Here is a 17,023-nt window from a genome sequence, read left to right as displayed (position 1 = left end):
TTTACAACTAAAAATTCTATACGATTTAGGGGTTTTTTTTTTTAGGTTAAAGCAACAACTTTTTAAAATCTGAACCATTTCAACGGTACAATAACCTGGAAGGACGTAAATGCCCTCAAATTGCAGATCTTTTGGCATAGTCATCAAGGGTATTTTAGATCTTACAGATATTTTCTGATGTATCTTCCCCGGGAGGAAAGCCACGCACACTCGGTCGCTCGGTTACTAGCAGCAGCAAAACCGGACACATGCTTCATTCTCCCTTCCTCCCTCCCTCTGGAGACTCCTTTTACTTTGACTTCTACTGCTTTTCCTCTTCTTCTGCAAACTCTTCTTTCTTCCGTCGTTTTTGATTCAAGTTTAAGTGAGTTTGTTTTTGATGTAATATTGAGTAGATCTGATGGTTCAGATTAGTTGTAAAAAAGGTGGTTTTTCTGTTGAAGATGAACGGTGTTGATCAATCTTGGCAGTTAGGTGCGGCTCATGCAGCAAGTTCTATAAAAACAGTTTCAGTTGTTTTTGTTATCAATTAATAAAATTTCCAGAGGTTATTCAGTGAAATTCTCTCTGGTTTAGTTTGGCTGTTCTTGATTTGCATTTTATACCGTTAAACACAAAAAACTAGGGTTTAAGCTTTCTTACTCTTCACACTTACAAAAACCTCAACGCAAAAGCATTCAGTCTCTTTCTTTCTTCATTCGAAACCCCTAGAGTTCCCCACAATGAGCTTCGTGGCGTACAAAATGATGCACTGGCCAACCGGCATAACCAACGGCGGCTCGGGTTTCATCACTCACAGCCGAGCCGACTACGTGCCGCAAATTCCGTTAATTCAGACCGACGAAATTGAATCAGAGTGGTCCTCAAAGAAAGGAATCAGCCCGGTCCCGGACCTCATTGTTACTGCTGCTAACATTTCGAAATTTATGTAGTCAGGGTACAAGAAGAGGGTAGTGAAGAATTTAAAAATTCTGGAGAAAGAAAAGCGGCAGTTTAATGGATGGAGTCTCCAGTGCTTCTCTCAAACTCTTTTGCCATTACAGGTTTGGAAGCAATTGCTTTGCTTTTGTTGTAATTTAATATTAATTTGGTGCTTCATTTTTATTTTTAAAATTTTCGTTTGTTTGGTTTGTAGATTGCATGGTAATGTGGAATCAATGCTTATATTGTCAAAAGGAAGGAGTGACAGTTCTAGGAGAAGATATTCGATCATTTTGTCTTTTCAAGATGCCAAAATATCAGTTTTGGAGTTTGATGATTCAGTTCATGGACTTCGTACAATGGAAAGATCTAATGGCCTTTTCTTGATTGGAAGTTTCATTATTGTTAAAGTATTTGTCAAGACAGTGTAGTTGAAATTTTGATGGAGGTTGATCTCCTTTTACAGCTCTATGCACTTGCAAGAGGCCCGGTGGCAAAGGTTGATCCTCAAGGCAGGTGTGGCAACATTCTTGTTTATGGATTGCAAATGATAGTACTTAAGTCTGCTCAGGTCTCTTTTTCCATATAATTATTGTTGAATTGTTATGACTTTGCATCACTTTAAGGTCTAAGCATATACATCTGTTATATTAAAGCTAAAATACAATGTCCTGAAAATTCGAGGGTCACTCTTTAAATACACTGGGGACATCTGGTAGTCTCTTGTATCCCATTCTTGTTGTTGACTCAAACTTGCATTGCTTGTACCTATATAGAAGACGAATAAGAAAATAAGAAGGTTTTTATTGTGATTCACAACTACCAAACACACTTATTTGTGAAAACTATTTTCAAAATCTCTATGTGAAGAAGCTGTACTAAATACAAAGTTTCCGTGACCATAAATGTTGTACTTAAACAGGCTAGATTAATGTCAGTTTTGGATTTAGCAGTGAAAATCCATGGTGATTTGTGCGCTTCATGCATCTTTTTTAATAGAATCGCAAACCTTTTCAAAATGTTAGACAATATGCTAGAACGAATTATTCCCTCTCTTATTCCCAGGTGGCAAATCACCACTCATGTTTCCAGAAGATTGATGGTTTTGTTTTGATTAGATTTTTATCTGTTGATTCTTGAATATTTTCAGCTTTTTTTTTTCTTTCTAATAATTTCAGTTCTGAAATTTTTGTTGTCAGGGTGGATCTGGTTTGGTTGGAGATGGGGATACCATTGGTTCTGTGTTTGCTGTTTCTGCTCTCATTGAGTCATCATATGTTATCAACTTGAGAGATTTAGACATTAAGCATGCAAAAGATTTTATATTTATGCACGGTGAGTTGATTGATTAATTATCTTTGACTGATTGTAAAATGCTATGTGCATAATGCAAGATATGAGTTACATGGAAGTGTTGGTTTATTTTTTGTTTTTTTCTTAATGAATATTGTGATGCAAATATCAAATGGGAAACAAAGCAACAATGTAAATACTAGATAAGTTGAGGAGACTTCAGACTAGCTTGTAAGTGCACTAGGTAGTTTTCTTTTGGGTTTAATAGATGAAGTCCTTGGATCAAAGCACCGAACAAGTAAAAACATACAAAGAAGAATTATAACTATAACATTCTTGAGGAATGACAAGTAAATTCTCATTCATGCTTTTCTCTTCTGTGTGCAGTACAATGTTGTAGCTCTGAATGATTTCGATGGTGGTTTAGATTAGTTTGTGATGGATTTTGGTCATATTAGATTAATAAATGCGGTTTAGTTAAATTATTGACACAAGTAAATGTTTTAACTAGTTTGCTTTTGCTTTTGAGCTGCTTAATCGTTGCTTGATGTCTTTCTAGATCTGGTTGATCTATTTTATAGGTTATATTCAGCCTGTGATGGTCATCCTTCATGAGCAGGAGATTACTTGGGCTGGGCGTGTGTCATGGAAGCACCGCACTTGCATGATTTCTGCACTAAGTATCGGCACAACTTTAAAGCAGCATCCACTTATATGGTCAGCCATGGTATGTTCTGATATTAAACTTATCTGAAGGAAGTTCTAAATTCTCTCACAAAATGGATATTTGTGTAAAACTGCAGTTGAAATACTATTAAATTAATTTATTATTGCTTTACCTTGCTGACACTGTGACAGTCACATCTGTAATTTATCTATAGGCGTCCTGTCCACACACACACACCCCCCCCAAAAAAAAAAAAAAAAAAAGCTTTCAGCATGGGTTGAATTCTGAGATTTAGCATTTTCTTGGTAATACTAAAGATATGGATGGGTGCTATATCATTAAGCCCACAAATTAGCCATCTGTATCATTGTTGTAATTTGATATGATCTCTGATGTTAACATTCAAAGTGTATTATGTATCATGTCAGACTCTTCCGCATGATGCTTACAAGCTACTTGCTGTGCCATTCCCAACTGGTGGTGTTCTTGTGGTTGGTGTGAATACAATTCATTATCATAGTCAGGTACACTTTTTTGGTATTTCTGTTTTGTTTCTTTTCTGGCTTTTGAATCATTGATGTAAGTCGTCTAGTATTCTCTCATCTATATGCTCTATTACATGCTGGTCATTGATTTATACGGTCTGCCTCATGTGCATTGGCTTTGAACAATTATGTTCTGCTGGTAGCAGGTCATGACTCTTACCTCTATCTTTTCTCACCCCATGACAAATAAATTAGAATAAGCAGAGTTATAAATTGTTAATAAACATGGGGACCTTATGGATGTGTGATATGTACCCAGAGGTAGATACGAGAAGAGCCTAGCCGAGCCCGAACACGATCCGGCTCGTTTTCGACTTGTTTTCGTTTAAGCACGGCTTGAGCTCGTTGAAACACATATTCATATTCGGCTCGCTATATCATTTAAGTGTTTGTGCTCGACTCGTACCTAGCTTGAGTTTGTATGTACTGGCTCGGGTCCCTTAGCTTAGCTTCAGACTTGCGGTGATCTACTATTTTGGAACAGTGATATACATATATTTAGAAAAAAATTATAATAAAGAAAGTAAAACCTAGTGATGATATGCTATTTTGGAACAGTGACGAGATAAAAAGATTGATGAAATGAAAGTCACGTTTCATGTGCAACAACAAAATCATTCTTTTTATTTGGTTTTATTTGTTTCACCAAAATTATGGTTTGGAAAATTACCTCACTCGATGAACGGGATTGAGTAACCTTACTGTTGGAGTGGAGAACCATCGGAGAAATGACAAAGAAGAAAGGCCAAAAGTTGTTGTGCAATGAAGAAAACAGAATACAAAGATAAACCTCATTGCAGCGGCTGAACGACGTTGCAGTCGTGGCGGTGAACGGTGTTTCAATTGTGAGCGAATAAGGGAGTTAGAGAGAGTCTTAAAACGGCAAAAAGGGCAAAAAGAAAAGCAAAAGATATTAGGTTTTTTTTTGGGTTTAGTTTAGTCAACTGCTCCACCAGACAGTAACGTTTTCATGTAGCAACAGAAGGTTAGTAAAAGCTTGTGATTCAAGTAAGCGAGCCCAACTCGGTTTGCCAAGTTGAGTATTACCCTATTCGGGTTCGGACTTGTATTCGTTTTTTTATTTTTGCTTTGGCTTGTGTTTGTACTCGTGTTCGTTTATAACAAGCTCGTTCGAGTCTGAAAAAGCTCTCTTTGAATCCAACCTTATATGTACCTGTTAATGATGGCAAATAGACCTCCAAATTGATGGTTTCAACATGCACAACAACTGCCTCAAATGGTCCTAGGCCAAGCTTTCTTCCACTTCAAATTCTCCCTAATCAATCAAGCAAAGTTCACACAACACATACAATATGGCAATGGGAAAATCAACAAATTAATTAGGTTGAACAACAGCTAATTGTAGAAAAATACTAGAGAATAATATTCGAGTATCACCGAAAGTGATTAACACATAAACCATGAGTTCACAATCACCCTTGAAAGGGAATTTAAACAAACACCTAAGGGGTAATACTGAACTATCTTAGGAACAAATCAATAATAATATATCCTAAATTAGTCATAATATTTTCTAAATTAATGGTAGTTTATTCTGTTTAATATTCTCCTTGCTTTATTATGTTGAATTTATTCCTTAACTGAATGATTCCCTTATAGAATTATTTTGCTGCCTCATACAATTTTGAATGACTAGGACGAGTTTTCCAAATTGCCTTTAAGCTCTCTGCCCCTATTTTCTTCAGTTGTAATCTTCCTCATGTTGTCTTCGGTTATCTTTTTTTTGGGCCTGCAAACATAAGCTTTAGTAATTAGTGTCGCAGTACTAAAGGGGAACACCTACCACATCAATCTTAGACCTTTTTGAATCCCATCGCAGGAAAGTCGAGGCTCTTGCCCATATAAAGCTTGAAATGAGGTCACATCAATCGAGCTATGGAAAGTTTTATTATATCAGTACTCGGCCCAAGGAAGTTATTTGGGTCAATCTCATAACTGTTGAACACAAAAATAACGGAGGTATGTCTTAAGTCCTCGGTTAACTACCCTAGTCTGATCGTCTAATTGTCTAATTAGGGATGCTAAACACTACTAAATTTTAGAATGGTGCCCACCAAATGAAATAGTTTAGCCTAAAACCAACTCATAAACAAACGGTCTTTGTTTGAAACAATTGATTTAAGGTGCCTATCTAACAATTTCCCTGTTAAACACATCGGCCACCTTCTTAGCAATATAAAGGTCACTTTTTTGTATGAGAAAGGCCCGTAATAAAATTCATAGATATATCATTCCAAACTTTGTTTAGAGCGGGCAGTGGTTGCAACAATCCTGCTAGGCTCATTGCTTGGTATTTATTTTTCTGACAAATCTCACAACTAATCATAAAATCTTTAATGGTCTTTTTCATGCTGGTCCAATAAAATAATGCCACAATTCATTTGTATATGCGGAAAAATCTTGAATGTCCCCTAAAAGGAGAGAAGCGTAGACTGTGGCGTAATGACCAACCTACCCTTACAAAAAAAAATACCATTCTTCAATGAAAATTTGACATGGTTGGTAGGATCATATAAGAGTTCCTATATGATTTCTTTGTAATGTCCATCAGAATGAACCTCATTATCAATGATATCACCTTCTACCCACTGGCTTGTAAAAATGGTAGATAGGATAACAAAATCGGTTGACAATCGAGATAACGCGTCTGTAGCCTTGTTTTCCACACCTAGTCTATATTGAATCTCAAAATCAAACTTCAAAAGCTTCATTACCCATCGTTGCTGATCTCCACTAATAATGGTCTGCTCCATGAGATGCCTAAGACTTTTTTGGTCAGTGCAGATTATAAAATGTTCACTTAATAAATAGTGTCACCATTTTTGCAACGCTAATTGTCACAACCTGTTTATTTGCGCCAGCCCAATAGAGGTTCATCTAGCCTAATCCCAACATTTGGTTCACCTTTATTCAAGCAGCTAAGAGCCCAACCCAGCTCATGTGCCAGCACAACCCATTATGTCAGGCCACTTCGCAGGAGATAACAACTGGTGCCTGTCAACCCCGTGTGCAAAAGACTTTTTAGCCAAGCCAACATGCAAGCAATGTGTAGAAGGCAACAAACATGCAGACAAAGTGTGTAGGAGGCTCTGCAGCTGAGCACCTATGCAAGCAGTGTGCAGGAGCCTGACAACATAGGAAGATGAAGCATGTCCTATCATATTTGTATATACTAATGTACTTCGTCATTTTCTGTAAACCTTTGCCTATAAAAGGCCACACTTGTACAGAATAAAACACATAAGCAATACAAAGCATTTTCCAGCATATTGAGCTCTCTCTTCTTCTACCTTTTTGTGTTCTTTACTTTGCAGGAATTTTATGCTTCCACATATTTTCAGTAGGGCGGCAACGTTTGGGACATTTAGATTGACTTAGTGTATATTGTCGTTAAGTGTCGCACAAGACAATCATGTAAACATAAGCCTGTGACAAGTGGTATCAAAGCCCTCAACTGAAGATGACAAGTTCTGGAGAAGTCACCACTCATGAAGGCCGCGAGAAGGAAAGAAAAGCACCAAATACCAAGAAGCAGTGCAAAGAGAAGTTATGGGACATTGTCTCAGACATGAATGCTAGACTCGCAAGGTTGGAGCTAGCTTTTGGAGACAAATTCGATCAAGTAAGGGAACTTGGAGAGGATACCGAGAAACTCGAAGTCAACCAGAAGGAGTTGTAAGAGGAAATGCAGGGCTCACTTAACATCATCACTGAATCATGTCTGAACCAAGGTAACCAACTAAAAGACTCTCTTTTTGCTACTATTGATGCTTTGTATGGTGAAGTTGTAACTTTAAGGGAGAAAGTTGCAACGTTGGAAACCTAGTTGGTTGAGGTGCAAGAGGATTGGTCCATTTGCAAGATGGTTGTAGCATGTGGACAAGCTACTATAGCACCAGTCATAACAAAACTTTCCAAGGCCGACGTACCCAAGCCAAAGGTGTACAAAGGGACTAGAAATTTCCTATGGGGCATAGAGTAGTTCTTCCGCGCTGCCGGTGCTGAGGAAGACATTGATAAGATTGACCATGCTGTCTTTTACCTTAATGACACCGTTATGGTTTGGTGGCGTCGAAGGCATGCAAAAATGGAGTGGGGCAGCAATAACAACATGGGATGAGTTCAAGGGTGAACTCAAGCGATAGTTCTATCTGGAAAATGTTGAGCACAAAGCCAAGGCCAAACTCCGTCAACTCACGCACAGAGGTAACGTGAAAGACTATGTCAAGGAGTTTTTTAAATTGTTACTAGAAATCAACAACTTTTCTGATAGCAAAGTATTGTCTTGCTTCATAAATGGGCTACAACTGTGGGTTAAGGTCAAGATCTAACGAAGAGAAGCTCAAGATCTCAATACCACCATAGCTATCGCCGAGTCACTCGTAGAGTACAGGAAACTAGAAAAGAGCAAAGACCCAAAGCATGGCAAGGGCAAAAACAGAGACTGCCACCATTCCAAGGATGGAGCTTGAGACCACAATAAGCACAAAGCAAGACTACTTAGAAAGACAAGAAGGACCAATAGGACAAAAGCCATTAGAGAGGGCCACCAAAGTGTTTCTTGTGTGACGGGGCGCACCCAAAGAATGGCAGATTGGCAGCCCTCGTGGAGGACCGTCCAAACTTGCAACTATAGCAAGAAACCTGAGTAAGTTTACTATAGATCTTGAGCACCATCAAAGCCAAGATAAATGTGCTAAAATCTGAGAAGTTAGGGAGATTTTATGTAGCAGCCCAGATCGAGGACCAAGAGGTACGTGCCCTTGTTAACACGAGAGCATCCTACAACTTCATGGAACAAAAGAAAATTGACCAACCAGGTATCTGATACAAGCAAGGACAAGGATGGCTTAAAGCAGTCAACTCCGTGCCAAAGGTAATGTACGACATTAGACGGGAAGTTCTTGTGCATTTAGGTGAATGGTCAGGTATATTTGATTTTTCTGTTGTTTCTATGGATGATTACCCTATTGTGCTTGGTATGGAGTTTATGGATCATGTCAAGATAGTGCCCATTCTTTTTGCCAACATTATGATGATTTTGGACAAAGGAAAAACTAGCATGGTGCTCTTTTCCCGAGAAGGAGCACTCGTGGCCAGAACCGTTTCAGTTTTGTAATTCATGAAAGGCCTCAAGAGAGTTAAGCCTATTTTCCTTGCAACCCTTAAGGAAGAGTCATGCCATGAGCCAACCAACCGCCGCAGACATCCAAGACACCCTAGAGGAGTTCAAAGATGCGATACCACTAGATTTGCCCAAACACTTGCCATAGGGTTGTTCTTCTCCCCTACCCTGTACGGCATCCTCGATGGACCGTCTCGAGGATCAGCCTCGCATGCGCCCACATTATGGCATAGGATCACTGGTTTCGTCTTGCCTTAGACTCATCAGGGAAGCGGCTCCAGCTCCCGACCAGTTTGTGCAGGGTTGGCTTAGTCCCCTCTTCAATGCGCTCCCATAGCAACATTATGCACGCCCCATGGCTGGAGCACTCCCAATAGCAGATATTGCCTTTCGAACCCAATGATCACGCATACTCGCTCTTAAGATCACCATATTGAGCTGAAACCGAGGACCAAATCACTCATTGTCATACCTTATCGAATGGCATCTCTCGAGCTGGAGGAATTAAGGAAGCAACTTAAGATGATGCTAGACGCTGGGTTCATTCAACCGTTAAAAACACCTTATAGAACACCAATGTTATTTCAAAAAAAAAAAAACACGACAGATCCCTCAAATTATGCATTGACTATTGGGCCCTTAACCGTATCACCGTCAAGAACAAATATCTAATCCCTCTCATTGCCAACCTATTCGATCAGTTTGGAGATACCCATTGGTTCACAAAGTTAGATTTACGGTTTGGATACTACCAGGTCAAAATAACCCAAGAGGACGTGCCCAAAACGACGTGCATCATCAAGTATGGGTCATTCGAATTTCTTGTAATGCCTTTTAGTCTAACTAATGCCCTTGCAACCTTTAGCACTCTTATGAACAAGGTCTTTTAGCCTTTTCTTGACTGTTTTGTCGTAGTGTATTTGGATGATATCGTAGTCTACAGCAAAACACTATCTGAGCATATCCAACACCTTCGATAGGTTTTTCAAGTATTATAGGACGATCAACGCTACGTCAAGAAGGAGAAATACGTCTTTGCATAGAAAGAGGTGAGCTTTTTGGATCATATTGTTGGCATTGGGACGTTATGCATGGACAAAGTTATACTTGAGTTTAGATCATTCAAGATAGGGCAACACCAAAAACTATACTTGAGTTTAGATCATTTTTGGGGCTCGTGAATTATTACCACAGGTTCATCAAGAGCTATTAAGCCAAGGCAGCACTCTTGACTGACTTACTGAAGAAGGGGCATATATGGGACTGTAGTGACAAATGTCAAAGAGTCTTTCAAGCCTTAAAGCAAATAGTGATTGATAAGCTCGTGCTTGCACTCCTAGACCATTTGAAAGCTTTTGAAGTGCATATTAACACTTCTGATTTTGCTATAGATGGTGTTTTGATACAAGAGAGACATTCGATTGCATTTGAGAGTAAAAATTGAATGAAACAGAGCGCCGCTACACTGTCTAGGAAAAAGAAATTATAGCAATGGTGCACTATCTTCACACATGGCAATACTATCTATTGGGTTTAAAGTTCGCGGTCAAGATCGACAATATAGCCACGAGTTATTCTCTCAAGAAGAAGAAGCTCACTTCTAAACAGATTTGGTAGTAAGTCTTACTAGTCGAGTTCAATTTTGTGATGAAGTACAAACTAGGCAAGGCCGACTTGGTAGCAGACATGTTGAGCAGAGAGTCAAGCTTGCACCCATCACAATGCCACAATCACCTATGATAGACAGGATCAGGGAAGAAGGAAGGCATCTAACATGACCCTCAAGCCAACAATTTGTGTGAATTAGCAAACCAGGGGAAAACTTGAAGAGTTTGGCTACGCGATGGACTGTTGCACACTAAGGGAGAATGGTTGTACGTGCCCAAATAGGACAGACTGAGGAAAGAAATCATTAAAGAGTGTCATGATTCTACATAGGTAAGCCACCCAAGATCACAACGCACTTGAGCACTAATTGAAAATTCCTATTACTAGTCACAAATGCGGGATGAAGTAGAACTCTATGTAAAGACCTGTCTCATGTGCCAACAAGACAAACAAATAGAATCATCCTACAAGACTATTATAACCCTTAGCCATCCCCGAGAGACCATGAGAGAGTGTCTCAATGGACTTTATTATGGGTTTTCTGAGGGTCAAAAGACACAGCAAGGTCCTAGTTGTGGTGGACAAATTTAGCAAGTATGTCGTTTGCATTCCAATACTGTACATTGATGGTCACGACACTGCCCAACTTTTCTTTCGACATGTAGTAAAGTATTGGAGACTACCGAAGACTATTGTGAGCGACCGACAGACTATACTTACAAGCCATTTTTAGACTAAATTATTTAAAATTTTGGGACTCTTAACTTCTCTACTACTTTTCACCCTTAAAGCAACGGGCAAACCGAGTGTGTGAACGTTTTGCTATAAATATACTTACGCCACCATGTGAGCGCCAACCAAAAAGACTGGGTTAAGCTGTTGAACATTGCCCAATTTTCATATAATTTGTAGAAAAGTGAATCCAGAGGGACCAGCCACTTTGAACTTGTAACCGGGTAGCAACCAATGACACCACAAACATGGGCTATCTCATATGAAGGTAAAGCTCCAAAAGCGTTCCAATTCACCCAAGTATAGAGAGAAGACATAATTAGCAAGATCGTGTTTGACCCAAATAGCCAAAAAAATAAAGAAGTGGGCAGACAAGAAAAGGAAACCGCGAGAGTTCGAAGCGGGAGACTTAGTGCTAGTAAAGCTTCTTCCTCACTTGTCTAAACGCACTCAACATTTACACAAGGGACTGCTTCGAAGATATGAAGGCCTGTTTCCCATTGAAACTAGAATTGCACCGAATGCTTACTAGGTGAAACACCCTTCTTAAAAGCTTCACCCAACCTTTTATGTTAGCTTCTTGAAGCCATTCTACCTAGACAAGCTAAGGAAATTCTAACTGAAGTGAGTTAAGCTGAGCACCCATAGTCGTCACCATTTCCTATGAGCAGGAAGTTGAAAAAATTCTAGCTCACAGGTTCAAGTCTAGGAAAGGAACACACTGGGGACATTGAAAATACTTAATAAAATAGAAGAGACTTTCGAATGTCGAAGCAAGTTAAGAACCAAAACTTGACTTATGACAATTTCGGGACAGGATTGAAGAATTCTACCAAGGGCTAAAACAATGCAATAAGGGCATTGCAGGATTGAGTGGGGGAGGGTGTCACAACTCGTTTATTTGCATTAGCCTAATATAGGTTCCTCCAACCCAATCCCAACATTTGGGCCACCTTCATTTAAGCAGTCGAGAGCCCAACCAAGCTCCTGTGCCAGCATAGCCCACTGTGTTAGGCCACTTTGCAAGAGATAACAATTGGTGCCTGTCACAAGCCAATAAGGCAGTCATGCAACCCTATGTGTAGAAGACTTTTTAACCAAGCCAACATGTAGGCAATATGCAAAAGGCAGCAAGCATGCAGGCAGAGTGTGTAGGAGGCTCTGTAGTTGAGCAGACATACAGGCTGTGTGTAGGAGGCTCTGCAGCTGAGCACTTATGCAGGCAGTGTGCAAAAGAGGACCATGTATGCAGTGGACAGAAAACCATGCATGCAGTGTGTAGGAGCTTGACAACATAAGAAAATGAAGCATGTCCTGTCACATTTGTATATACCGATGTACTTTCTCATTTTTCAGTAAGCCTTTGCCTATAAAAGGCCATACTTATACAACCCAAAACACATAAGCAATACAAAGCATTTTCCAACATATTGAGCTCTCTCTTCTTCTACTTTTCTGTGTTTTTTACTTTGTATGAATTAACTAATTTTGAACTTCCACATATTTTCAGTAAAATAACAACGTTTGGAACATTTAGGCTGACTTAGTCTATATTGCCACTAAGTGCGGCACAGGGCCATCACGTAAACATTAGCTTGTGACATAATACTATCGCTATTAATTCATGCTCATAAATGGATTTTGATTTACCTCTAGGTGTCAAAGCTTGACTCATAAATAAAATAGGTTAGTATCCCTACATTAGTAATGCCCTAGTACTTGTGATTGATACATCAATTTCAACAACAAATAGTTGTGTAAAGTCAGGCATAACGAGCACTAACATTGTGGTCATGTCTACTTTAAGGGTCTAGAATGTTTCAATAGCCTCATCAGACCAAATGAAATAATTCTTCTTTTAGAAGTTGTGTTAATGGGGCGACGATTTAGCCATAATTGCGAACAAATTGCCTCTAGTACCTAGTGAACCCTAAAAATCCCCAAAGCTCACTAATGTCTTAAGGTAAAGACCAATCAACCATACTCCGAACATGAACTGAAATGATATGCCCCAAATATTCCAATTGAGTTACAACAAAAAAGCATTTCTTTTTATTCAACACTAATTCATATGAGGAAAGTAAATTAAGTGCAGTCTCTAAATGTTGTACATGATCTGTCAGAGTTTTACTGTAAATTAAAATATCTTTAAAAAATACCAATATAAATCGACAAAGGTGGTCTCGAAAGACCTTATTCATCAAGGTCTGAAAGGTGGTCGAGGTGCTGGACAACCCAAACAATATTATAAGGAACTTGTAATGCCCATTATGTATCCAAAAAGCAGTTTTCTCGATGTCACTGTCAATCATACGAATTGGTGATATCTAGATTTTAAATCTAATTTATTGAAAATATAAGCACTAACAAGTTCATCAAGTAATTCATCAATAGCTGAGATAAGGAACTTATTTAGAATGGTGAGTTTGTTGAGTGCTCGGTTACATAGAAATGTCATCCCTTGTCCTTTTTCTAAACCAACAGGACTAGAGTAATGAACTCAACTGACATGAAGAGAATATTTTCATTCATACTTTCACTGTTGCAAAGATACATATATATATATATACACATTAGGTATCCTAGATTAGAAAGGAAAAAATATTTGATTCTTATCATTGCAATCATATAATCAACTTTTACCATAATTAAAACCTTATAATTAAGCCTTATATAATAATTTACATATTTATAAATTCAGTAACACTCTCTCTCAAGCTGACGCATAGATGTTAATCATACCTAGTTTGTTACAAATATAAACAACTCGAACCCTATTTATAGCGTTAATAAAAATATTCCCTAGTTGTTCTTTAGTCTTTACATATCTTGTACAAGTAAAATTCTGCTGAATTTTCTCCTGAACGAAATGACAGTCAATCTCAATATGTTTAGTTCGTTCAGGAAACACAGGAGAGACAATATAAAGAGCAGCTTGATTGTCACACCACAATTGCACTGGTAATGAAATCTGGAAACCCACTTTAGTCAAAAGTTGATATACCCACATTATTTCACACATAGACTAAGTCATAACTCTATATTTTGATTCTACACTAGATAAGGACACAACACTTTGCTTCTTACTTTTCCACAATACAAAATTTCCTCCAACAAAAACATAATACCCAGTAGTGAATCTTTTCTCTATCTTGGAGTTTATCCAGTCTATATCTGAGAAACACTCAATGTCAATGTGACCATGATTTCCATACAATATGCCACGTCTAGGAGCACCTTTCAAATAGCACAAAATTTGCTCTAAAGCGACCCAGTGATTGACTGTTGGAGACGACATGAATTGACTCACAACACTGACATAATATACAATGTCAGGACGAGTCACTGTAAGATAATTCAACTTTCCCACCAATCTTTTATACTTCCCAGGTTCTTCAAACAGTTCACTATCTTTTGTAAGTTGTAGATTAGGAACATTGGAGTGCTACATGGTTTAGTTTCCAATTTTCCTGTTTCAGTCAATAAGTCAAACATATATTTCTTCTGAGATAGGAAGATGTCTTTCTTGTTTTTTGTCACTTCAATACCCAAGAAATATTTCAATCCTCCTAAATCTTTTGTTTGAAACTGAGTATGAAAAATAACTTAAGAGAGGAAATTCTCATAGTATCGCTTTCAGTAATGACAATATCATCAACATACACAATTAGAAGAATACTACCAACTTCAGACTATTTATAGAAAACTGAATGATCACATTTGCTCTTTATCATGCTGAATTTTTGAACTGTCTGATTAAAATTTTCAAACTGAGCATGAGAACTTTGTTTCAAACCATGACAACAAACCTTCTTATACTCCTCCTGAGCAACAAAACAAGGTGGTTGCTTTATATAAACTTCCTCTTGAAGGTCATCATACAAGAAGACATTCTTGATATCCAGCTAGTGTAAAGGTCGATTATAGGTAGTTCTCATAGAAATAAATAAATGAACAAATGTCAATTTAGCAATAGGAGAGAAAGTGTCAGGGTAATCCACCCCATAAGTTTGTGTATATCCTTTAGCAACAAGAGGGGCCTTAAGGCGAGCCACTGATCCATTCGGATTAACTTTAACTATAAACACCCATTTGCATCCAATGACTTTTTTTTCCTGCAGGTAGATTTACCAAGTCCCTAATACCATTATCATCTAAGGCATTCATTTCCTCTATCATAGTCTCATGCCAACTAGGATAAATAAAACATCATGAGTAGTTTTGGAAATAGAAATAAAGTCAAGTGATGCAACAAAGGAACAAGAAATAGAGAATAAGTGACCATAAGAAACAAAAGAAGGAATAGGATAAGTACATTGTCTTTTACTTTTTCGAAGAGCAATTGATAGATCAATATTACTAGGAACTGAATCTGACGACAAAGAGATTAGTTCAGGACATGTATCTGAAGGTTGTTGACGTTTGGAATAGACCTGGGTAATAGGTGGCTTAGCAGGGGTAAACTCTTCCAGTGGAGAAACTTTTGAAGAACTAACAGATATAAGAGCAATAAGTGGAGTCTTCTACAGGGCGAAAGAGGCAATAATGTACACCAACAAATCATCATTCTCCCCTTGAATAGAGTAAGTAGGAGAAGTAGCGAAGAAATGAATATTTTTTAAAATGGTAGCATCAGTTGACACCAGATATTTATTTAAAGTGGGGCAAAAGTTGTTAGGGTGAAGGTGTATATCAAAAAGAAGGCCAAAAGAGGAAGAGTGGTAAGTAGCAGCCAAGTGAGAAAGGCAGAAGATAACCCAGCAGGCCGTGAAAGTCTTTCAAATCAAAGCAACAAGAATTATTTAATCCTGGGGAATTCAAATGATAAGATGGTAGACAAGAGGCAAAGAAGTGGGAGAGTAGATATAGACTTGGAAAAGAGAAGTATGAAGGAGTTTTTTGTGGAAGGTGGATAGGAAGGGAGAGTACAGCCTCTCGAATAGCTATGTGGAATGGGCAATTGAGTTAGTGAGGTTATTGTGGAAAGTTGTTCTTTTGGGTGAATAGTCTCTACTTAATGTAAATTCTGGAAATCTATATTGTAATGCACAGGAACTCTTCCATTTTGTAATGAAATCTTATTGTAATGCACATGTACTTTTCCATTTTTGTAATCAAATTCTATTGAATGAAAGTAATACATATTTGGTTGTTCTGTTACATTGAGTGATTTGTATTTCACTATTTCATTGATTACTATCTCTATTACATTGTGTGTGGTGCTGTTATTCTGAGACTGTTGTCGACTGGAACTGCTTCTTGGGAAGTACTGCACTGTTCACGCCCTAGCCACCTTTCAAACCCTACCTACAGATATTTGTCCTCGTTTTCTTTGATGACATATTGGTTTATAACAGGAGTTTACAAGAGCATTTAAAGCATTTAAGGATCATTTTACAACTATTGCAGGATCACGGGTTAGTGGTAAACAGAAAAAATTGTTTGTTCAGGCAAAGTCAGATAGAATACTTGAGGCATATCGTTTTCAAAGAGGGGGTTGAAACTGATCCAAGAAAAACAAAAGATATGGAGTTGTGGCCTGTTCCACGTGACCTAAGAGATTTGAGAGGCTTTTAGGATTAACAGGTTTTTATCGTAGGTTCGTAAAGGGTTATCGAACCCTTAACAAATTTATTGAAGAAAAACATCTTCCATTGGGGACATGAAGCATAACGAGCCTTCATAGCACTCAAGGTCGCAATGATTACAGTCCCTATTTTGGCCACTCCATATTTTCTCAAACAATTTATAATCGAGACAAATGCATCCGGAGCAGGATTGGGAGTTGTCCTCATGTAAGAAGGACGACCTATCGCATACTTAAGCAAAGCTTTTTCATTAAGAAATCGTGGCAAATCGATGTATGAGAGAGAATTAATGACAATAGTCTTGGCCTTCCAGAAATGGCGCCATTACCTTCTCGGGAGGCATTTCAAGATTTGAACGGACCAAAAGAGCTTAAAGTTCTTGACAAAGCAAAAGATCACAGGTCATGAGCAGCAAAAGTGGCTAGTAAAAATGTTAGGATTTGATTTTGAAATCATATACCATCCTGGATGCGAGAACAAGGCTATTGATGCCTTGTCAAGGAACCCGAAGTTTGCTTCATAA

The 17,023-nt window shown here is 38.2% G+C and overlaps 1 long non-coding RNA gene across 1 annotated transcript in view; it reads left to right on the top strand.

Moving 5' to 3' along the window:
- The first annotated feature begins 256 nt into the window (after positions 1-256).
- Positions 257-17,023, top strand: part of LOC123197718 — a 32,091-nt gene continuing 15,324 nt past the window's right edge. Inside the window, exons 1-4 of the long non-coding RNA XR_006497906.1 lie at positions 257-1,043; positions 1,136-1,437; positions 2,796-2,941; positions 3,310-3,405. This is a non-coding gene — a long non-coding RNA (uncharacterized LOC123197718). The remainder of the gene's footprint in view (positions 1,044-1,135; positions 1,438-2,795; positions 2,942-3,309; positions 3,406-17,023) is intronic.

Source organism: Mangifera indica, chromosome 15 (genome assembly GCF_011075055.1).
Source record: "Mangifera indica cultivar Alphonso chromosome 15, CATAS_Mindica_2.1, whole genome shotgun sequence".
Taxonomy (NCBI): Eukaryota; Viridiplantae; Streptophyta; class Magnoliopsida; order Sapindales; family Anacardiaceae; genus Mangifera; species Mangifera indica.
Note: the sequence above shows the minus strand (reverse complement) of the source record. Positions and strands in the feature narration are given on the sequence as shown.